We start from the raw sequence: 21,560 nt of genomic DNA, 5'->3' as shown, positions 1-21,560 counted from the left end.
GGTCATGGATACAAAGTGGCTAAATCAACAGTAGTTCTTTTATGTTTGAGGAAGTTGAGATAAGAGGACAGGGAACCTCAACTCTCCATATTTTCATGTTCAATCGTCCACATTTTTCCTCATTTTAAGTGTCAATATTGTATATTCCTAATGCTATTTAAAAAACTCAAGACACTAACAGCTGAAACCCCATTCGATATTTAAAAATATTCAAAAATATCGACACTTGTGGATGTGAGTTTAAGGAATAATAATTTTAAAAAAGGCTCATAAATTCTCTCCTTCATTTTGCTGGATCTCAAGACATTTTATAAAATATAAACCAGCTCGAGCTTTTTAGCAATTCGAGATTTTACAGTGTTTCTGCTTCCCTTCAATCCTTGGCAGGGCTGGTTTCCATCACTTCCTCAAGAGTTCCTAAAATGAGAACCCTCTGTTAAGGTTTAGATTTAGAGACTTACAAAGTCAAAAAGAAATCATAACTCCTACACTTTTAATCATCCATCCTCCTGGTCGATGATTTACCCCATACTTCCCACCAGGAAATGAAGAAAGTTTTGAGGAACGAGTTATTCCCAATGTAAATCTCCAGTCAGCCTCTGTCAATCATGTTAGCCTTTCCCCCGGGGTAGCCTTTCTCCACCTCCTGCCTGAAAACTACACTACTATTTAATTGCTTTGTGACTTCACATTTTATTAAAAGGCAGAAAAAACATAAAGAGCTAAAACAAGGAGATAAGCCCATGGCCGTAAATTGTCCCGTTAAGCAATGAAACTTGCCTCTCTGGCGCAATAAGGTGGGCACTGTGAAAACCCCCCGACGAGTGCCATTCTGCAGAAGTCCGGGGTCCCCATCACTTACAGAAACCCCTCCGGGTCTCTGGAGTGCGGTGTCATAGATCAGAGCCCGGGGCGGTCAGCCGCATGCCTCCTGCTGCCAGTGTGAAGGGCACAGCCTGCAACACTGCGATCTCTGCCCTGGTCCACCCCACTGTGTCTTCCAGTCTCATGGACCAAAACAAAAAAAAAAAAGAGGCAGAAGAGAATGAGTGGTGGAAAAATTCCATCCCCTGACAGCACCCCAGTGTGTGAGGCCCTCTCCCCAGAAATCAGCCTACGTGGTCTATAACCGGGGAAAACATCTTCACTGAATGAGCACCCTCACGAATGGTCGGACGGACGGAGGAGAATGAACCCTTCCCCACCCCGCTGGCTTCCCTTTTTCTTTCTTTGCAGGGAGACGGAAATCCTTATCAGATTATACCACATTCCTGAGTGTGCCAGAGACCCTGCCCTCTGGAAGATTACATCCAGTCACTCACACAAGCTAAGCAGGACCTGGGGTTTAAAGCCCTGGGAAAAGATCAATTAGTAACTTCTCTAGCACGCTGCCAGCTAGGAAACAAAGGCTTCGAGTGTTTTGAAAGCCTACTGATGTGTATAAGAAAGTGGGCTTATGACATTGTTCAGAAAAAGCATACAAGTATTTGCAGGGGGGGTGGGGAGAGGGGAAGAGAGAGAGAGAGAGAGTGTGTGTGTGCTTACGTAAAGATCTATGAAAAGCCTGGCAGGACATACAATAAACTTAGAGTGGTTATATGAAGGGGTGATCCGGAGGTGCAATCCAAGAGTCAGGTTTTTTTCTGTATACATGTTTTCTGACAATGGGCAGGTCTCGTCTTTGTCATTAATTTTAACGATGAACGGTAAAATCTGGAAAACAATGGTGACCAGTCTTTCCAAACCAAAATCAGAACACATGGTCTATCAAGGTATATTCATCTCTCATCTAAATGCAAGAGGCAGTTAAGGAAAAGTAATTTAGTCAGTAGAATGTGGAAGTTTCAAGATTTGTCATTTTTTAAAAACGGGAGACAGAATATCTAAAACAGGGTTGCATGAAATAACCAGCTGGTTTAGTAACACTAGATAATGAACAAATGCAACAAGTCCCTAAGTCAGTAACATGTCTTCCGTCAGGCCACGGGAAGTGACCCCAGGAGCATCTTTCCTGGTCCTGGGCCAGCACACTCATGAGGAATTTGGCTGAAGTCAATGAACAGTTTCTGCATTTACTTTTTGCAAAAGGACTACCCAAGGAGAGACGAACAAACAAAGAAACAAGAAACAACATCAGAGTCCCTATAGAATTTGGGTTGGAGTGCTCTTAAAAAAAAAAAAAAAAAAAAGACAAAAATTGCAACTGGCTACTTCATATGGGGAAAGATTAATTTGCATTTGTATTTCAAACCATACTTCAAATTAAGTTTCACAAAGATGAAATACTTAAAAAGGTGAAATAAAACCATAAAACAAGAATAACACAATGTAGGTGTCTATGCAGTCTGTGGTCGGACAGGTTGATATTCATTCATTCTTTCTACAAATGTTGCAAAGCACCAGAAACCTAGCTGTGGACAACAGATGCTCAGCCCCCGTCCCCAGGGAGCCACAGCCTAGCGAAGAAAACAGGACAAAGTAAATCAGGGCAAAATAATTACATACTGCTAAGTCTCAAAGCCGATAAAAGGGAATTATGAGATGGAGAATGCCGGACAGAATGACCAAGGCTGGACAGGACAGCACTCTCTGAGAACCAGAAAATGACAAGGACAGTGAAACACTGATGTGCACTTCTGTGCATGGGGTCGATTTCTAAGACCTTTGCATAAATGCCCCCATTTACGCCTCCCAACGGCTCTGAGATAAGGAAGGACTATTATGATGACGACTGTGATGTTCCAGGGCAGGAAGAGGTGAAGGGGTCCCAGGGCACAGAGCTGGGGAAGGCGGAAGCCAGGCGGACCCAAGCAGCCTGCTCTGGGGCTCTCTCTTGGGCACTGCCTCTCTGAATGAGACAGGGTCAGCCGCAAGTAGTGTGTAAGAGCACAAGCGTGAGTGCACGTGTGCCTGTGTGCATGCCCTTCTGCTCACACTCTCTTTCTCTCTTAAATAAATAAATCTTTTAAAAAAAGAAGAAAGGCAAGTTGCGTTTTTATATTTAAAAACCCTATGGAGGCATATACATACAGTAAATCCTCTGGATGAACATTAACAGTGGTATTTAATGGTGGTAGGATTATACATGTTAAATATGTCTTTTTTTGTCTACGTATCTTTAGTTTTTCTATAGTCCATATACGTTGCCTATGGCAGTAAGGTAAGCAAGCAAAGAAAGTATCTAGATCATAACGTAAAAAGGCTAAACTGTCTAGTAGAGGGGGTCACAGACAGGAGACTCAGTGTAGACTGAAGATGAATCAGGAAACCGTGTGGTAGAAAGGGACTTCTAGAAGCATCTATGTAGTCTAAAACCTCATTTCACAGATTAAGAAATCATCTACCCTCTCCCTACTTCACGTACCCATTGCCTGAGGATAAGCACAGACCCCAACAAGGTTTCTAGAACCAAAAACTGAGAACCATTGCTTGTTTATCCACTCATTAAAACACCCTGCACGGTGTGACAAGAGTGTATAAATATGGTCACTGCAGTACTCAACTTCTGGGTGACATTATCTGGGCCCTGCCTCTTGTGCCGCAAAGGTCTTTGGCAGCCCTTTGGATTCCCTGTTTCACGTCGCACCAGGGCTACTCTGAATAGTTCCTCTTTCTCAAATCAAAAACTGCAAACCACTGCTCTTAATCGTAACAAATACCCTCTTCTTTCTCCATTCAGGAGTTACATTCAGGTCCTAAGTCTTGAGCCCCCTCAAATAGTCCTCTCCAAGTCAAAGCATCTGAGTCTACACCCTTCATCTCTTCCCTCCCTCCTCCCTGCTTGCTTCCAGGAGAAAGCCCCCTCCCGCCTCCTCTGCCTCCCTCTCCTCACTGGGTCCCTGCCTCCCCCTCAACCCAGGTGGCATCCCACTTTGCTCTTTCCTTTTCTAGCACATTCTAGAGCTGGGTATCGACACCTGTTCCTCCCTCAGCTTTTCATTAGGTCATGAAGCACCAAGAATGAGGATTTATCGTCAGAAAGCCTGGGTATACACCCAGCTCTACCCCTGACCATTTCCATGAGCTTAAGTGAGCAAGTCGCTTAATTCCTCCTCTATAAAGCAAGGCTGATAGATAACAGCTGCTCCAGCTGCTCACGGCTCTGTCGCGAGGCTCCGGGAAGTAATGCGTGGGAAAGTGCTCTGGGAGCTCGTAAAGCACTTTCACATTCCACTTACTTCGCACGCCTGTTATTACTGTCTCCTCGTCACCCGTGATGTGGCAGCAGCCGCTGAGGCAGGGATCGCTATGTGTCACCTTTGGGTTGCTCACAGTGTCAACACTAACGACGCAACAATGTAGCATGTTAGATATTACTGTGAGTTACAAATCTGAGAAAAATCACATGTCATTGCGAACAAGTATAACCTTTTCCTTAATTATAGGAGTATGGACCTTCTTTTTTTTTTTTTTTTTAAGATTTCATTTATTTATTTGTCAGAGAGAGAGACAGTGCGCACAAGCAGGGGGAGAGGCAGGCAGAGAGAGAAGCAGACTCCCCGCTGAGCAGGGAGCCCGATGTGGGACTCAATCCCAGGACCCTGGGATCATGACCTGAGCCGAAGGCAGATGCTTAACCAACTAAGCCACCCAGGCATCTGAGTATGGACCTTTTTTTTTTTTTTTAAAGGTTATTTATTTTGAGAGAGAGAGAGCATGAGCAGGAGAAGCAGAGGGAGAGAGAATCTCAAACAGACTGCATGCTCATCGCAGAGCCTGATGCAGACCTCAATCTCACAACCCAGAGATCTCAACCTGAGCTGAAATCAGGATTTGGACCTCTAACCGACTGCGCCACCCAGGTGCCCCTGAGCATGGGCTTCTGGAAGACAGTACTAGCCAACAACTAACTGAGCACATACCCAGAGTCAGGCACTGTTCTCAAGTACCTTACATCAACTGTCACCTAGCACCATTATAAGAGAGGTTTTAGTATTATTTCCATTTTATTGACGGGAAAACTGAGGCAGAGTAGTACAGCCGTGATTTGAACCCAGGCATCTAGCTCGAGAGCCCCTGCTCTTCTTACCCACCGTCCTGCAACTCCTTTGTGACAAAGGACTGAAGTGGAGAGAGAGAAACCAGGCAGAGGCCACGGCTAAGAGTATTAGAGGCAAGAATGTGGACCTCAACAAGGACACCTGGAATCTTCTAAGAAGCAAACAAACTTCCTCAAATTTCTAACTGCCATGCTGAGGGCTTAGGGTCACCAGGCACTTCCATATACCACTAGTCAGAATGTAAGAGAAGACCATTAGCAGAGTGAATCAAAAACTAGAACAGAACATTCCCACATTCCCGCTGACTCAGCCAAGCCACCCAGAGCAGGATGTCCTCGGGATATCATCATGCGTGAGCACAGAAGTCGCACAACAGGAGACAGGGTAGGGAAGCCAGTGCATCACCATGTGAGTGAACGGCACACACGTAAAATGATGACATAGAAAGAGAGGAATAAGCATCTGCTTTTTATTTTTTTAAAGATTTTATTTATTTATTTGACAGAGAGAGACAGCCAGCGAGAGAGGGAACACAAGCAGGGGGAGTGGGACAGGAAGAAGCAGGCTCCCAGCAGAGGAGCCTGATGTGGGGCTCGATCCCATAATGCCGGGATCACGCCCTGAGCTGAAGGCAGACGCCTAACCACTGTGCCACCCAGGCGCCCCAAGCATCTGTTTTATTCAGATTTTATTTATTTGAGAGAGATAGAGATAGCGACAGAGATAGCAAAAGACAGCATGAGTGGGGAGGAGAGGGAGAAGCAAGCTCCCCGCTGAGCAGGGAGCCCAACATGGGGCTCCATCCCAGGATGCTGGGATCATGACCTGAGCCGAAGGCAGATGCTTACTGACGGAGCCACGGAGGGGCCCTGAGGATCAAGCATCTTCTTCTTTTTTTTTTTTTTTAAGATTTTATTTATTTATTTAAAAGAGAAAGAGAGAACAGAAGCAGGGGGAGCAGCAGAGGCAGACGGAGAAGCAGGCTCCCTGCTGAGTAGGGAGCCCAACAAGGGACTCAATCAAGAACCCTGGGATCAGGACCTGAGCTGAAGGCAGATGCTTAACTGACTGAGCCACCCAGGTGCCCCGGAATAAGCATCTTCTTAAAGGAAAAGAGGTATGCAAAAAAAAAAAAAAAAAAGCCCATTCACATGGACTTCCTTATCTGACCGGTTGAAGTTCTTTTTTTTTTTTTTTTTAATTTGACAGAGAAAGAGAAAGCACAAGCAGGGGGAACAGCAGAGGGAGAGGGAGAAGCAGGCTGCCTGCTGAGCAGGGAGCTGGATATGGGATTCCATCCCAGGACCCTGGGATCACGACCTAAGCCAAAGACAGACACCCAACCGAGGGAGCCACCCAGGCATCCCCTGACTGGTTCAACTTCTAAGTGGGTTTACCAGCTGTGTGAGCACGGGCAAGTCATTTAATTTCTCTGCACCTCAGTTTTCTTACGTTTAAATGGGGATAACAAAAAACCCACTTCACCAGCTTGTGAGAATTCATAAATTAATATATGTCAAGTGCTTGGGACAGACCCTGGTATAAAGCAAGCCTGTTTGCAAGTATCAGACAAGTTAACACAACACACACACACACAACACACACAGACACCCATCAATACCAATATTCGTAAAATAAATATTACAAGTAATGCATCAAAATCTTACCATGGATTATCTCTGGAAATGGAAGAACAGGCTTTTATTTTTCCTTTTAAATTCCCTATTTCTAGATTCTCTTTACTTGAATAAAGCCAGCAATATATTAATACTGAAGTGTCTGCATTTTTTTTCAAGTGGACTTAATAATTCTCCTTTCAATCTATTAAGGTTCTCTAATAGAATCCCCTCTATGCATATTGTGTTTATGGAACTAGGGTACTTTTACTGATCTCATCTGAGGAGTAATACGTTTTCCACTTTATTCTTCAGAGCCAAGCACCTTGCTCGTATTTCATCCTATAAAAGTCTTTTCTGTCCCCTTATACACTCGCAGAGGAAGAGCACTCCGAAAGGCTTATGAGCGCATAAAAGCTAGGGGGAAAGAATGGATTAAGGTCTCCAAAAAGCCGAGGTAAAGGACACAAACACGATAGCCATTCGGAAACAAGTACACCTTACCTCAATTAGTGCTTTAGCGCCACGGACAATCTCCCTCGCGTGGTCTGAAGATGGAGGCGATTCAACCATTCAGCAGGCTGCCAGCAGTGCGACGATCATTCTGGAAGAAGAGGAATCTTGGTGAGGGAAATGTGGGGGAGCAGTGTCCTTATGGGGCTGGGAGCTGCAGGAGAGGGGGACCAACTCCTGGAGATGGCTATGGAGTGGGGAAATCAAAGTAAAGTCGTTTCCCATGGAGGGTGCGGGTCGGGCAGGTGGAAGGGATGGCCCAGAACGACAGCCTAGGAGATGATGCAAACGGGGGTGTCCTTTGCTCTTGGGACAAGCTTAGCTGCTCGCTCTTGGGGTATGTCCCCATCCCTTCCAAGACAAGGGCTGGTTCCTCCCAGACTTCTTTTTTTTTTTTTTTTTTTTTAAAGATTTTTTTATTTATTTATTCGACAGTGTTAGAGACAGCCAGCGAAAGAGGGAACACAAGCAGGGGGAGTGGGAGAGGAAGAAGCAGGCTCATAGCGGAGGAGCCTGATGTGGGGCTCGATCCCATAACACTGGGATCACGCCCTGAGCGGAAGGCAGACGCTTAACCGCTGTGCCACCCAGGCATCCCCTCCTCCCAGACTTCTACCTTTAACTTTCACGCTGTTCATGTATTGGTCAGTATGTACAGAAGGCAGCTCACATTTTTGTATTTTGGGGTCCCTGTCATTTCAGAGTCAGACCACCCCACAGGACGCATATGGCCTTTCTTGGAAAACTAGCTCCACCGACAATTTTCTCTGTGCGCGGCAGTTCCCTGGGATTCAAACTGTGGGATTATTTTCCAGCCACCCGTCATTGTGAGATCAGTCCAGCACCCCTTTCCCTTGGGATGTCCTACTGCCCTGTGCCTCATGCCAGATGCTATGGCACCCCAGCTGCCCCAACTGCAGCCTCGAGCCTGGCCTATCTCCACAGATCCTGCCCACCCAGGCTCTCCTGCAGAGCACCTGCTTCCATCCTCCTGCTCCCTGTGTCACCCTCAACAGTCCCGGCTCGCCTGGGTCTGCAAAATGAAGAATGGACTAAAATGGTCTCCATTCTCATTGTGCTTTGAAGTTAGATGTCCCTGGGCTTAAATCCTGGCCCAGGAGCTCTGCAGAATTTAGACAAGTCACCTTTCCGCGGAGCTCAGTCTGTGTAAGACGGCAAACAAGGGTATCTAGCCCTAAGGTTACTATAAAAGTCAGATCTCAGAGAGCACGGGCCTGGCATACAAAAGAGGCTCGAGAAACAGGAGCCCTTCCCACCCCACCTTACAGGAAGCCTCCAAATCTAAACTTGGGTGGTCTTCGAACTTCCAAACCTAGCATTCTTACATCCGACCCACGGCGGTAATAATGCTCTCTTCTGTTAAATGTAAACCCCTCCGCTGACTTTCAGCCGCTTCCATAACCCAGCTCCACTTTATCTTACCTTCCTCCGACTTCCAACAAATACCGTCTGTCCTCGTCAGGCTGTCTTCCTATGTTCTGGAGAACACACCCTCAGACCCTGCCTTTGTACCCATCACTCCCCATGCAAGATACAGCTTTTCTTCTCCCCTCTTGTCAAGGCCCAGCTGAGCCCGTGGCCCTCACAAGGCCCACATTCCAGGCCATTTAACCCTCACACACTGTCCTAACAGCACCGTCCACTGTCTTGTGTTTACTGAGCTCAGTGGTCCAGCTGGAACGGGACTTAAGTTTTTCACTCTTGCACGGACCACATTTCGGTATTTACAAACCCAGTATTTTTTGGATTAGCTTTGCAAATGCTTTTTGAAATTTATATGCCTTTGTGCCTTGAGGTAATAAGATTTTTTTGTTGTTAACACCACCATTTTTATTTGCCCGGAGAGGCTCACCGGGGGCTTATTCCACCAGCAATGAGTGAACCATACATCGGCAATCCAGGGGCCGTCTCATGGAGCCCGGAGATGAGTCTAAGCACATCCAGGCCTGTAGATTTGGTGACAAAGTGCACGTGTTCTAATCTGAAAAGCCATCTTGTAACCAAACGCTGCGTCGACGGGACGACTCGCAGTGGAGAAAGGGGACTGCCTGCGAGCCTTTTACCGCCAGGAAGGTGACAGCTGTCGTTTCAGGACTACAGGAAGGTTCTAAGGGTGATGACAGAAGACCCAGGGAAGGGTCAAGGGAGACAGAGGAAGAACCACCTAGGAAGGAGGTACAGAGGAGGGGCTACAGGGGGAGAACAACCGTGCAGTGCGGGTGGAGAGAAACACCAGCCCGGAGAGACCGAGTGACGCTGGAGGCTGTGGGTGGGGCACTAACAAGAGGTCGCTGAACTTAATAACAACGGTGACCCCTGAGGACAACTTACAGTCGTGCTGGTACAGGACACAGACTGAAGGGGACTGAGGAGAAACCAGGAGGGCACATGGAGACAAGCAGAGTTTGTGCGGGTCATGCCGCACCCCGAAGCTTAACCGACTTAAACCACTGAAAGTACCTCCCCTCGCTTACTCCCTCGCTCCTCGCTTCACCATCTGCACGGAGCTCGGTCACCAGAAATAAACTGACTGCAGACCCTTCCAACCTCTCTGTCCTAACACTGCCTGTGTGTGCCTGGCTTTGGTTCTCTAAGAAACCTTCCAGAACACCATTCAACAGCCGTATGCTATCCACTCTCAGCATCTAAATTCTATGTCCCTGCTTCAGGAGAATGATACTTATCCATTTATCAGAGAAAAACAAAACCAAACCCCATACAGTACAATGTGTCAGGTCAAAAGGAGCAAAAGTCCAGACTCAGGTGAGATATCAAATGACTACCTCTGGGTGACCTGTATAATTTATGCTAAACTGCCAGAAAGATCACTTTAGACATTTTTTTTCTTCCTTCAAAATAGTGCTTTCCTTAAGTTTAGAACAACCAGACAGGTACCTCTGAAACTAAGAATACAATGTATGTTCATTAACTGAGTAAGTTATGAAATGAACTGAATTAATTGAATTTAAATTTTTAAAAAAATTTAAAAAGAAAAACCAAATATGAATAGAGAAAAAAAATGATAAGCATTATTAACATTTTTAATCTTCTACACAGCACGTGTGTATGATACGTTTACAAACATAAAACACAAAAGCGTCTCTAGAGACCGAAAGACTCGGGAACAGAATTATTACCAGCTGTGTTTTCAGCAACATTTCTTTCCCGGCAGTAACTCCGATCTCTCTGCCACTAGTACCCCAGCTTACCAGCGTCCACACCATCCCTTTCACCCTTTGCCTGAGTAAACTCCCTTCTCCCTCCTCGGTCATGGGTCTTGACCACTGAAGAGCCATTCTGGTCACAAGATAAATATTTCTGTTTAGGAACCAAGGCCACTCTCTCAGCCCCTACAAACTTCACCCCCTGGCCGTTTACTTTCCCACATTCCAAGTACTCCAAGGTTCCTCAGCGGGTCAGACGTTGGTGACGTCTACGGTAACAGTATACACGTGAGCCCATGCTTTGGTCGGGGGTTAAGGAGCACTGCTGCATAAATATTTTAGGTAGAGTCAGGGCTGAAATTCTAGATGAGGCATTCACAGGTCCTCGGTCCTCTGCTGGTTGCCCCAGGTGGCAGGTTTTATTAATGCTGCGAGCAAACTTTGCCATCTGCTATAGGGTTCTCCTTGATTTACTCCTAAATATATCCCCTCCCCCCCATACACCCCCCAAGTGTTTTTATTTTTCGATGCAGTAGCTGTGCTGTGGGCCAGGCAGACGATGACGTGGCTGCGAAGGATGGTGGCTGACCAGCGAAACTGTGTGCAGTCACGGTTAGTCTAGTGCCTGCAAAGTCTGAGCACAAGAGTGCACAATGTGCGGGAGCCAGGTAGGTGAGTTTCCCCATAGGAATATGAACAGAACTAAAAATCACCCATCGCCAGAGAAGGGAAAAGGAAAAGCTCTCCTGCTACTTTTATGAATTCACTGAAGACGTATGGAAAATGCTTGGGAATTGGGAGGCTACTGTTCTGGGAACAACGGGTTTCCAAACTGGCTTTGGAAACGGCCCAACAACAAATGCCTTTATGCACCCGGTTTGGAGCAGGGAGAGCCACCCACAAACCTGGAGCCATGAGGAAGAGCAGGAGATGCCTCCAAGTGGCGATCTGACCGCGGGGGACCGTTGCTTCTGAGTGCAGAGAAGGCAGGGCCGACTCACCGCCTGGTTGTTGGCCAGGCGTGGATGGTCTCCACCCTGGGGCAGGAGGCTTCTCGGTGTGTTTGTCTCTCTCAACTTCCCTCGCTCCTGCGGCTAGAGGGCTCTGGCTTCCCTGCATCAGGGAGGCTGTGGCCAGCTTTCCTAAGGAGGACATGGCTTGAGCAGAGAGCAATCCCCCCAGACTCAGAGATTTTTGAATGAGAGCTGAGTGCGAAACCTGGAGCAGCAGAGGGTCACGTCACACCTGCTCGCTGGCTACACCCCCAGACACGCAGGGGCCCCGAGAGAACAGCAGGATGCAGAGCTTGGACTCCTCCTGTGACAAAGAGTCCTCCCCAGCCTCAATTCTGACCCAGCAGCAGCAGGGATCAGTGTGAAGAGAGGACCCAGGGGGCCTTCTGACTTCACGACAAATAGCAGGGGCCTGGAACTATGCCGCCATCTTGGGAGGGCGGTACGGGAAAGCGACCCAAGGGTGACCTTTCTGCTACCACCAGATACGCTGATTCAGAGAAGTACATTTTCCCCCCGAGTTTATGTACCAAGATTCATTCCCAATTTGAATTAACAACTGAGTGACCAAATGAACTCCTGAAGCCAAAAGGATTAACATCCAGTAACCCATATATATTTTCGGAGAGTACTGGGTCAAATTCATCAATTTCCATCAGATCAGAATGTTATGCAGCGTAAAGAAGGCTCCTAGAGCAGAGATTCAGAAGGCGTTACCACCGTGCAGGCATTCGCCGTGAACTTAAGCCTTGCTCACCACCAGGGCTGTTTACGGGGTCTGTGCTGAGAGACAGGTGTCCGTGGAGGCATCACCTGCTCCCAGCCATGAGGCCTCACGGGGTGGAGTCACTTTGGAAAATTCACTGTCACCGTGACCCTGATTCCCCAGTCTGGCCCTAGGTTTTTCAGAAGGTCCAAGATCCAGATTTTCTTGGAGCCAAAGATGATTCCTCCCCTAGAGCGAAGTTAATGAATAAACCCACAGTAACATGTTCATGGTATGCGTGGGGGGAATGCTTTTGTCCTCTCCACATCAACTACTCCCTTCTTTGGAATTTTCTGACCCAGCTACAGGGTCAGAGGTGACTCTCTCATAGTGCCTCCCAGTACACACACATCTCACCCAGCCACGGCCTCATGGGGCCCATAAAGACATCCAACCCATGCAAAGCACGATGCTTCTCTCATAGGGCTTCAAAGCAGCAGCTTAAGAGCTGCCGGGCAGGTGCCAGAAGCAGACAGAGCTGGTCTGCAGAAAGGGGGGCTGAAGCTGAGAGCAGTCAAGACAGCACACAGCGTCCTCCAACTTCCCTGTGCTTTCTGTCTTTGATCCTAGGTTTTCCCTGAGGATCCTGGATTCTTTGGGGTACTTCAGTATCTGGAGAAAGCCCTCCTGAAGTTGGATTTGATCCTCACAGCCAAAGATACCCAAGTGAATACCATGCTTTCCCAGTTACCATGTTCCCAAGCTAATAATTGGGCATGCTGGGTGAGCACTGGACCAGACCCGAGACGGTAGAGCCAGGCTGGGGGTAGGAAGTTAGGGGGGAGCTGCCTGGTATAGTCCATGTGCTGGACTAGGAACACCTCCAAGTCTAGGCCTCTGGTCTCCCCATTTCAGTGTGCCTGCCCTGCCAAACTGCACCTCACCGAATCCTGTTTTTCTAGGCTTGCATGGTGAACGTCCTGCTTTAGCTGACATTTTATGTATGTATATAAATATACATATAAATATATATGTATATATATAAAATATATACATATATTTACATATATATATATATACACACACACACACACACACACACACCTGAATATAGCCCATTCCTCCTGTTGTCAGCTGCAGACATTCTATTAAATCAAGATACAAAGGTAAAACCCCAAGAGGGATGTTTCTGCTCTGCGAGGTGCCCACCCCTGGTGTAGGCTTGTCAACTTACAGATGAAATAGTTAGCAGAGCTCAAGCCTACATTACAAAGACAAGTTAAACGTTACACAGAGGTGGGAGAAAATAGTTATCCAGAGTAACATCAGTTTGGTTTTGTTTTTTTGACAGAAAACTGGTAGGGTCTGGAATAACTTCTCCCATAAACATCCACATACAATTTCTTGATACGGTAAAGAACAGTCCAACTTGGTCATGGGTATTTTCTCTTCAATTGTCATACCTGATTTTTCCTTAAAAACTTGCAATGATCTTGTAACAAGGTATAAAGCTAGCTGTTTATGTATGTATGTATTTTTAAAAATCAATGGTCAGATATATTCTTAAACTGTGATACTACCCCAGGGGAAAAATTAAAATATACTTAATTTTTTAAATTTTATATAGAGGGCTCAAGAAAAGAGCTTTTCTCTTCTAGGATTCATCAGAAGTGAAATAGTTAAGATAGTTAAGTGACCATGTGCACTATGCTATTAATAAACATAACTTTTTTTTACCTTCCATGGCCAAAAAAAATAGTAACACTTGAGAGATTGCACAGGGAATAAGGGGTACTCAGTCGTCCAGAGTATACTTCCTTATTTGGTATCTAGATTTTATGTAAAGGAGGAAGAACATTTCCAACTTAAAGCAAAGAGAACAAAAGGTGAATGAATGAGTGCGTGTGTGTGTGTGTGTGTGTGTGTGTGTGTGTGACCAGATCAGCAAACGCTTTCTCTCTGATGAGCTTACCCCCTTGGCTCAGTTCTGCCTTTTAAACCATAAGCCCCCGGATGGAAAGTTCCATACCCTCCAGTATTTCTATCCTCTTTCAGCTCTCTGTAGAGCAAGTGACCACATCTGGGGGTGAGGCGACAGGAGGCCTCTCGCTGGACCCTGAGTGAGGAAGGGCGTGTGAGCAGGTAATGATCGGCTAACAGCACGCCGTCACGTGCTATGGAGGACGCCATGCTGAGCCGCAGTGCGCTCTTATCCCCAAAGTCGAAATGCCAAACATCTTTACTTTCCCAGGAAATTATAACAAAAGGTACCATTAAAAAAACCCAAATGGGAGTGCCTGGGTGGCTCAGTCGGTTAGGCGGTCAACTCCTGGTTTTAGCTCAGGTCCTGAGCTCCGAGGTCCTGGGATCGAGCCCCACGTCGGACTCCGCGTTCTGTGGGGAGACAGCTTCAGGATCCTCCCTCTCAAATAAATAAATCTTTAAAAACAAACAAAACAAAACAAAAAACTCAAGCACCTAAACCCAGCAGTTCTCAAATCGAAGCATAAATCAGAACCCAAAGTGTAAACCATCAGAGCCCAGATGGCTGGTTCCGACTTGAGGCTGAGAGTCACTAGGTCTGAGCTGAGGCCTGAGAACGTCCATTTCTAAGGAGTTCCAGGTTTTGCTGCTGCTGCTGCTGCGGGCGGGGTGGATGGTGGGGCTGGGGTCAGAGGGAATGAGCAGCACATTCTGAGAACCACTGTCTCAAACAGAGAGCGGAAGAAGGGCATGCATGAGCTCGACAGGACAGGATACAGTCTTGGTGTTGATGACACAGACTTTCATTCAACAGCTGTTGACCAAGCACCTTCCGTCGGGAACAGGGCATCTAACGCTTTACGAGCCGGACTGGATCCTTATTCCCCTGTCCCGCGTGTCTGAAGTAAAACTACAGTTCCAGGGAGAAGCACTGAGCTCAGTAGGAAGGTCCGGTGGGGGTGGGGTGGGGGTGGGGGTGGGGGTGGTGTGGTGTGTGTATGTGTGTGTGTGTTGTCTGTGCCAGGGCCACGGAGGAGGCTGACCCCTGCCCCCCACCCTGTCTGCCCTCAGACCCCTGGGGGGCGGATCACCCTGGCGACTCCGAGCGTTTAGAACGACATCAGCAAAGCCATGCTTCTCAAACTTGGGAGTGCATCACACGTGTGTGAAGGGCTTCAAAAACACAAACTGCTGGACTCATGCCTCCTGACTTTTGCTCCGCAGATCCAGGGTAAGGCCGAGGATTTAAATTTTTTTTTTCTTTTTTTTTTTCTTTTTATGATTTTATTTATTTGACAGAGAGACAGCCAGCGAGAGGGAACACAAGCAGGGGGAGTGGGAGAGGAAGAAGCAGGCTCCCAGTAGAGGAGCCTGATGTGGGGCTCGATCCCAGAATGCTGGGATCACGCCCTGAGCCGAAGGCAGACGCTTAAGGACTGACCCACCCAGGCGCCCCCAAGGATTTCTTTTTTTTTTTTTTTTTTAAAGATTTTATTTATTTATTTGACAGAGATAGAGACAGCCAGCGAGAGAGGGAACACAAGCAGGGGGAGTGGGAGAGGAAGAAGAAGGCTCATAGTGGAGGAGCCTGATGTGGGGCTCGATCCCATAACGCCGGGATCACGCCCTGAGCCGAAGGCAGACGCTTAACCGCTGTGCCACCCAGGCGCCCCACCGAGGATTTAATTTCTAACAAGCTCTCAGACGATACCGATGCCCAAGGGCCATACTTTGAGAACCACTTGTTAAGCTATTCCTTGCTATTAACTAGAACACTATCTTCTTTAATTAGTTTATTACATGAAAGAGAATGAGTGTGGTTTTGGTCACCAAACACGTGACTTTCCTCAGACAGGTACTGCACTTTCTCTGTGCTTTAATGTTCCATCCATAAACTGAAAACATGTACCTCCCAAATACTGTAAACCTGACTAAAGGTTATTACTATGCAACTTCGAAGACGTTACCCACTACCAGCCGCTGCCTTGTCTTTTAGAGTACTGTTGACTGCTTTAACAGAAATAATTTGTAACATTTATGGGGCACCTGGGTGGCTCAGTTGGGCACCTGCCTTTGGCTCAGGTCATGATCCCAGAGTCCTGGGATTGAGCCCCGCCTCCCTCTGCCTCTGCCTGCTGCTCCCCCTGCTTGTGCTCTCTCCCTCTCTCTCTGTCAAATAAATAAATAAAATCTTAAAAAAAAAAGAAATAATTTGTAACATTTAAGACAAATACCCATACCTCTCATTCACCAAACAAGATGGGAGAAATCTTCATCTTTTAAAAAAGATAAAGCCTAGCAAATGTGGGCCTTCCCCAAATCCAGAATAATCGAAGATGCTTTTGATTATGCCTCATGAAAATAAAAATTACTTCAATCAAGTTCTATTATATGTAAAAGACAAAGCAAAAACACACAGGTTTCAATTTGAAATAAACGTACTATTTTTTTTTTAAGAGAGTGTACTTTCAACAAAGAATTTCAAAATATACTGGCTTCTTCCTAGTTGAGAACATAAGGTCGTACGGGTGCCCATTTCAATATTAACAATCATATAAATGCCAGATTTCAATCTTGGGAAGTAAGAGCAGGAATCAAGGCCCATTTCCCCGGAGTGCCCCAGTCAACTGGGTCAAGCAGTAAAGTTCGCCAAGGAAATGCTCTCTCAAGCTCATTAACTATCAGAGCAGAGGCTCTGGCGTTCCAAGAGAGCCAGCTGGCGCCCCTCCCGCCCACCAGCCTCCAGCTCCTCTGCCTTTATGGAGTATTACAGGCACAGACCTCCCGTTACCTTCCCCAAGAGAAGAACGGGGCTGCGTGGGCCTTGCAAACATTTGCAGTCCAGGGCCCAAGCCAGTCCATGCTGGTGATGATCCGTGAGTCCTAGCGGGACAAAACGACTCCTCCCACTCTAAAGAAGACCCAGGTTAGCCTGGCCAGCACCCCGGAAACATGGAGCACAGGCGGGTGGGCACAGCCAGACTCTGAGTCTCTAATTAAAGCTGCCTGCAATTATAAGAAAGAGAAGTACGTTGTTCATCTACAGTCAACCCCGTCTAATACTATACATTTGCAAGGTACGTATGTATTTCCATTACCGTGTAATATAGGAGCCTGGCCTTCCTCCATCAGTCATTCTTACCCCAAGGGGGTAATTCCTCAGTCTTTTCACTCAGGATTTCTAAAGCAAAGATCAATCCGTCTCAGGGTAGGGGGGTGACTTAGGGAACCCTGTCAGCCACTTTAACATTTTCTTTAAAACGCCAACAAAACAACACCTGTGGCTTCTATAATCCCTGCCGCCCTCACCACCAATAAGGGCTTAGGTTACTTCTAGCTTAAACAAAAACCAAAACGAAACACAGACTCTTGGTTTTTAATTTATTACATAAATCTGAAGACTGGTAAAGCAGCAATTTCAACTTATTGACCTAGGCTCTCCACATTTACAAGTTACTTTTTATTCTTCGACTGTAAAGACTGTCCTTGGGTCATGGCATGAGCTCATCTAGGACATAAAGGCGACACCTGACCAATCAGAGCAACACGCCGGCATCATGAAGTCTGCAAGTCAGACTCTTTTCCACCCTGCCAGTAACTAACATTTATACCAGCTCGAATACTTTTCTCAAAACATGCTAGAAAAGTTAATTTCCTATTAAAACTAACCTTTACTGTGTTAGGACATATATTGTGGTAACGTTTGGTGAAATTGCAAAGAATAAAAAAGCAAACCCTGGGGCGCCTGACAGGCTCAGTTCACACAGCATGCAACTCTTGATCTCAGGGCCGTGAGTTCAAGCCCCGCACTGGGTGAGGGGCCAACTTAAAAAGAAAAAGGGTGGGGTACCTAAGTGGCTCTGCTGGTTAAGCATCCGACTCCTGATTTCGGCTTAGGTCACGATTTTGGCTTAGGTCATGGGATCGAGCCTCATGTCGGGCTGCACACTCAGCACAGACTTGGCTTGGGGTTCTCTCTCGCCCTCTGTCCCTCCCCCCATCACAAACTCTCTCTAAAATAAATAGACCTTTAAAAAAAATAATAAAGCAACTCCTAAACAGATATGCCACTTGACACAATCTCACCTTGTACAAGCCCAACAAGAAATCAGATTTCAGAAAGTTTCTAATATAAAGACAGAAAGATGAAAAGATCATTCTACCAGAAACAGCCATTGTCACCTCATCAGGCAAAATGTACGAATGCAAAGAATGCACTGGTATGTTAAAAATTCGCATTTGATATAAGGTAAAGACAACAAGAATACAATGGGGAAAGCACAGTCTCTTCCATAAATGGTGCTGGGATAACTGGAAGCCACATGAGCAAGAATGACACTGGACCTCTATCTTACACCACAAGACAACTCAAAATAGATTAGACATTTGAATTTGAGACCTGCAACCACAGAACTCCTGAGGTCGGTCTTGGCGATGATTTTTTTTGAATCGGACACCAAAAGCAAAAGCAACAAAAGCAAAAATAAATAAGTGGGACTAAATGAAACTAGAAAGCTCCTCCACCACAAAGGAGATCATCAATAAAATCAAAAGGCAACTTCCCGAACGGGAGAAAATAATTGCAAATCACGTATCTGATAAGGGCTAATATCCAAATTATATAAAGAACACATACAGCTCAGGGCGCCCAGCTGGCTCAGTTCGCGGAGCGTGTGACTCCTGATTTCAGGGTTGTGAGTTCAAGCCCCATGTTGGGTGCAGAGATCACTTTAAAAAAATAAATAAAATCTTAAAAAAAAAACAAAACTCATACAACTTAGTAGCAAACAAAACAACCCCAAAAACCAATCAGAAAATGAGCAGAGGCGCTGAACACTTTTCCAAAGACACAGAGATGGGTAGCACATACATGAAAAGATGCTCTATAATATTAATCATTAGTGAAATGCAAACTAAAACCTCATTATGGTTTATGAGATGTTTTTGAGATGTTACCTCACACTTGTTAGAGTGGCTAATACCAAAAAGACAAGAAGTGGGGCCAGCACCTGGCTGGCTCAGTTGGTGGAATGTGCAGCTCTTGATCTCAGGGTCATGAGTTTGAGCCCCACATTGGGTGCAGAGATTACTTAAATAAACTTAAAAAAAAAAAAGGCAAGAAGTAACAAGTGCTGCGGAGGCTATGGAGAAAAGGGACCCCTCATGCACTGCTGGCAGGAATGAAAAGTGGTGCAGCCACTTTGGAAAACAGTAAGGAGTTCCCTCAAAACATTAAAAGTAGAGCTACCGCAGGATCCAGTCATTCCAGTTCTGGGTCTTGATCTGAAGAAAATGAAAACCCTACTTTGAAAAGCCACCTGCAGCCTCATTTCGCTGCAGCATTACTGACAATGGTCAAGATCTGAAAACAACCTAAGTGTCCTCTGTGGATGAATGGGTAAACGAGACGTGGCACATGTATACAGTGAAACGTTGCTCAGCCATAAAAGAGAATGGGACCTTGCCACCTGTCACAACACGGATGGACCTAGAGGGCGCTCCGTGAAATAAGTCAGAAGGAGAAAGACAAATACCATGTGATCTCTCTTATATGTGAGATCTAAATGACAAAAAACAAAAAAAGCAAAACCAAGCTCATAGATGGAGAACAGATTGGCAATGGCAAGGGCGGGTGGGGAGGGGATGGGTGAGCTGCTCGCTGTTCAAATAAAAATTGTTTCGTTGCTGCTTCACATGTTATGTCTTCTTTTGATTCATTATACAGAGATGTTTTCACATTTCTTTCAATAAGTTCCAGTTAAGACATATATGTCCTCTTAAAGAGCATAAATATATTTTTAATCACTGTTTATTACATATATAAGCGAGAGACACCGAAATCAAGGAAAAACTGATTTCCCAGTTCCAACTCATTTGTAGCTGAAATGACTGAAAAAGGAAAACCCCCGTGCCTTCCCAGCAACCTCCTGGTGGACAAGCAGACACACATGCTCCACTAGGGACCCCAGGTTGTTCTGAGCTTGGCCCACAGGTAAACTGGGAAGAATATCACTTGGTGAGTTTAGGACTTGATTTTTTATGAGTCTTCAAGAAGCACAAAATCTGAGTCTTTACCAATACTTAAGTTTTTCCTATAAACCCCTATTTCTCCCTCCCTAATTTGTGCCTTTTAAACAAAACTGTCTTTAATTTTCCTGATAAATTAGGAAACACATCTCACTCTGTGCATCTAAGTTTCTCAGCTGAGACTTGTTCCAACAGCATTTCAGCTTTCATTCAGAAAAGCAGAATTGTGTGTCTCTAAGTGTAAATTTACATGAGATTATAAGGGCCCGGGGACCAGAGAGCCTATCTTGGTCATTGTTTCCTTGCTAAAAATGTGGTCTGTCTTAAAAATATTTTATCGAAAAGGCAATCAAATAGGTATTTCCTTATCTATTAAATTGAAAAAAGGCAGCCTATCTTGTTCAACATGTGCTCTCCCTTGCTAAATCTTAACAGGTAGTGCATTCCTAAGGCTTATTTTATTATTTTATTTTTCAGTGTAGGTGTTCGGAATTTTCTTTAAAGGGCTCCTACGGTAGAATAAATCCACTAACACCTGTTGCCAAAGGAACACTAGGTAACTTCTGCATTACCGACCTCCAGCCGTTGTCAACAGTCCCTCCAGTGAAGACTTTCTCTGGCTCTGGCACGGACGGAGCTGTATCCAGCACCACTGTTTGTCTTGGTAACAATGCCTTTTCTCATGGAGAAGACACATGACACCACCTTTTCACACCAACACCCCATAGCAAGAGTTGGTCCTGGATGGAGCGCCACAGCTGGGGGGATGAACCGAGATCACCCCCAGGGGCTAGGTGGGAGCCAGATACTTCCATCCTGCCATGGCGTGGACACTGGTCCCATTTAAAAGAAAGAAATTTGGCAAAATGCATCCAGAGTCTTTAGAGTGGTTACAGTTATTTAGTACTATTTCTATATATGGTTCATATACATATATACACATATATGAACACACACACGTATACACACACATATACACACACACACAACTTTATAATTTCTAACCCAGTCACTTTGCTTCTAATAACACACATTAAAGAAATAATGTTCAAAACAATCTGACAAAGATTTAGGCACAAACATTTATTGCCCCACTAACTACCACAATAAAATGTCAGAAACTTAAATTAAAAAAAAAGAAACGAAACTTAAATCATTACTAAATATTAGGCAGACATTAAACATGTATGAAGTCTTCTGCAGAACTAGGCCAAGGAGTCTTCAACAATTTTACTAACACGAAAAGCAACCCAATCTAGTCTCTATATATCCTAAAAACTTAGAAAAAGTACAAATCTTTAGTTGCTTAGTATATGTGACTATTAATCTGAATTAATGGAGGCAGATGGTTTTAAAAAATTAAGTGTCCAGTGCTCAGTTTTCATGATAAGTAGGGTAAAGCAGGATTCAAAAGCTTTAAGAAAATCATTTCTGCCTTTTACAGTGATAAAAGTTCCTCTAACAGATTAACTTGCTGATCAGAACACATCCTGGACAGGGTCTAGGTCACACATCAG

The 21,560-nt window shown here is 45.5% G+C and overlaps 1 protein-coding gene across 1 annotated transcript in view; it reads right to left on the bottom strand.

Moving 5' to 3' along the window:
- The window catches only part of KANK1 (KN motif and ankyrin repeat domains 1), a 195,558-nt gene that overhangs the window by 120,832 nt on the left and 53,166 nt on the right, over positions 1–21,560 (bottom strand). Inside the window, exon 3 of the mRNA XM_040620285.1 lies at positions 7,121–7,220. The gene's annotated coding sequence lies outside the window, so the exon portion shown is untranslated. The remainder of the gene's footprint in view (positions 1–7,120; positions 7,221–21,560) is intronic.

Source organism: Ursus maritimus, unplaced genomic scaffold (genome assembly GCF_017311325.1).
Source record: "Ursus maritimus isolate PB19 unplaced genomic scaffold, ASM1731132v1 scaffold_34, whole genome shotgun sequence".
Classification (NCBI taxonomy): domain Eukaryota; kingdom Metazoa; phylum Chordata; class Mammalia; order Carnivora; family Ursidae; genus Ursus; species Ursus maritimus.
This window is presented reverse-complemented; position numbering and strand designations above follow the sequence as displayed.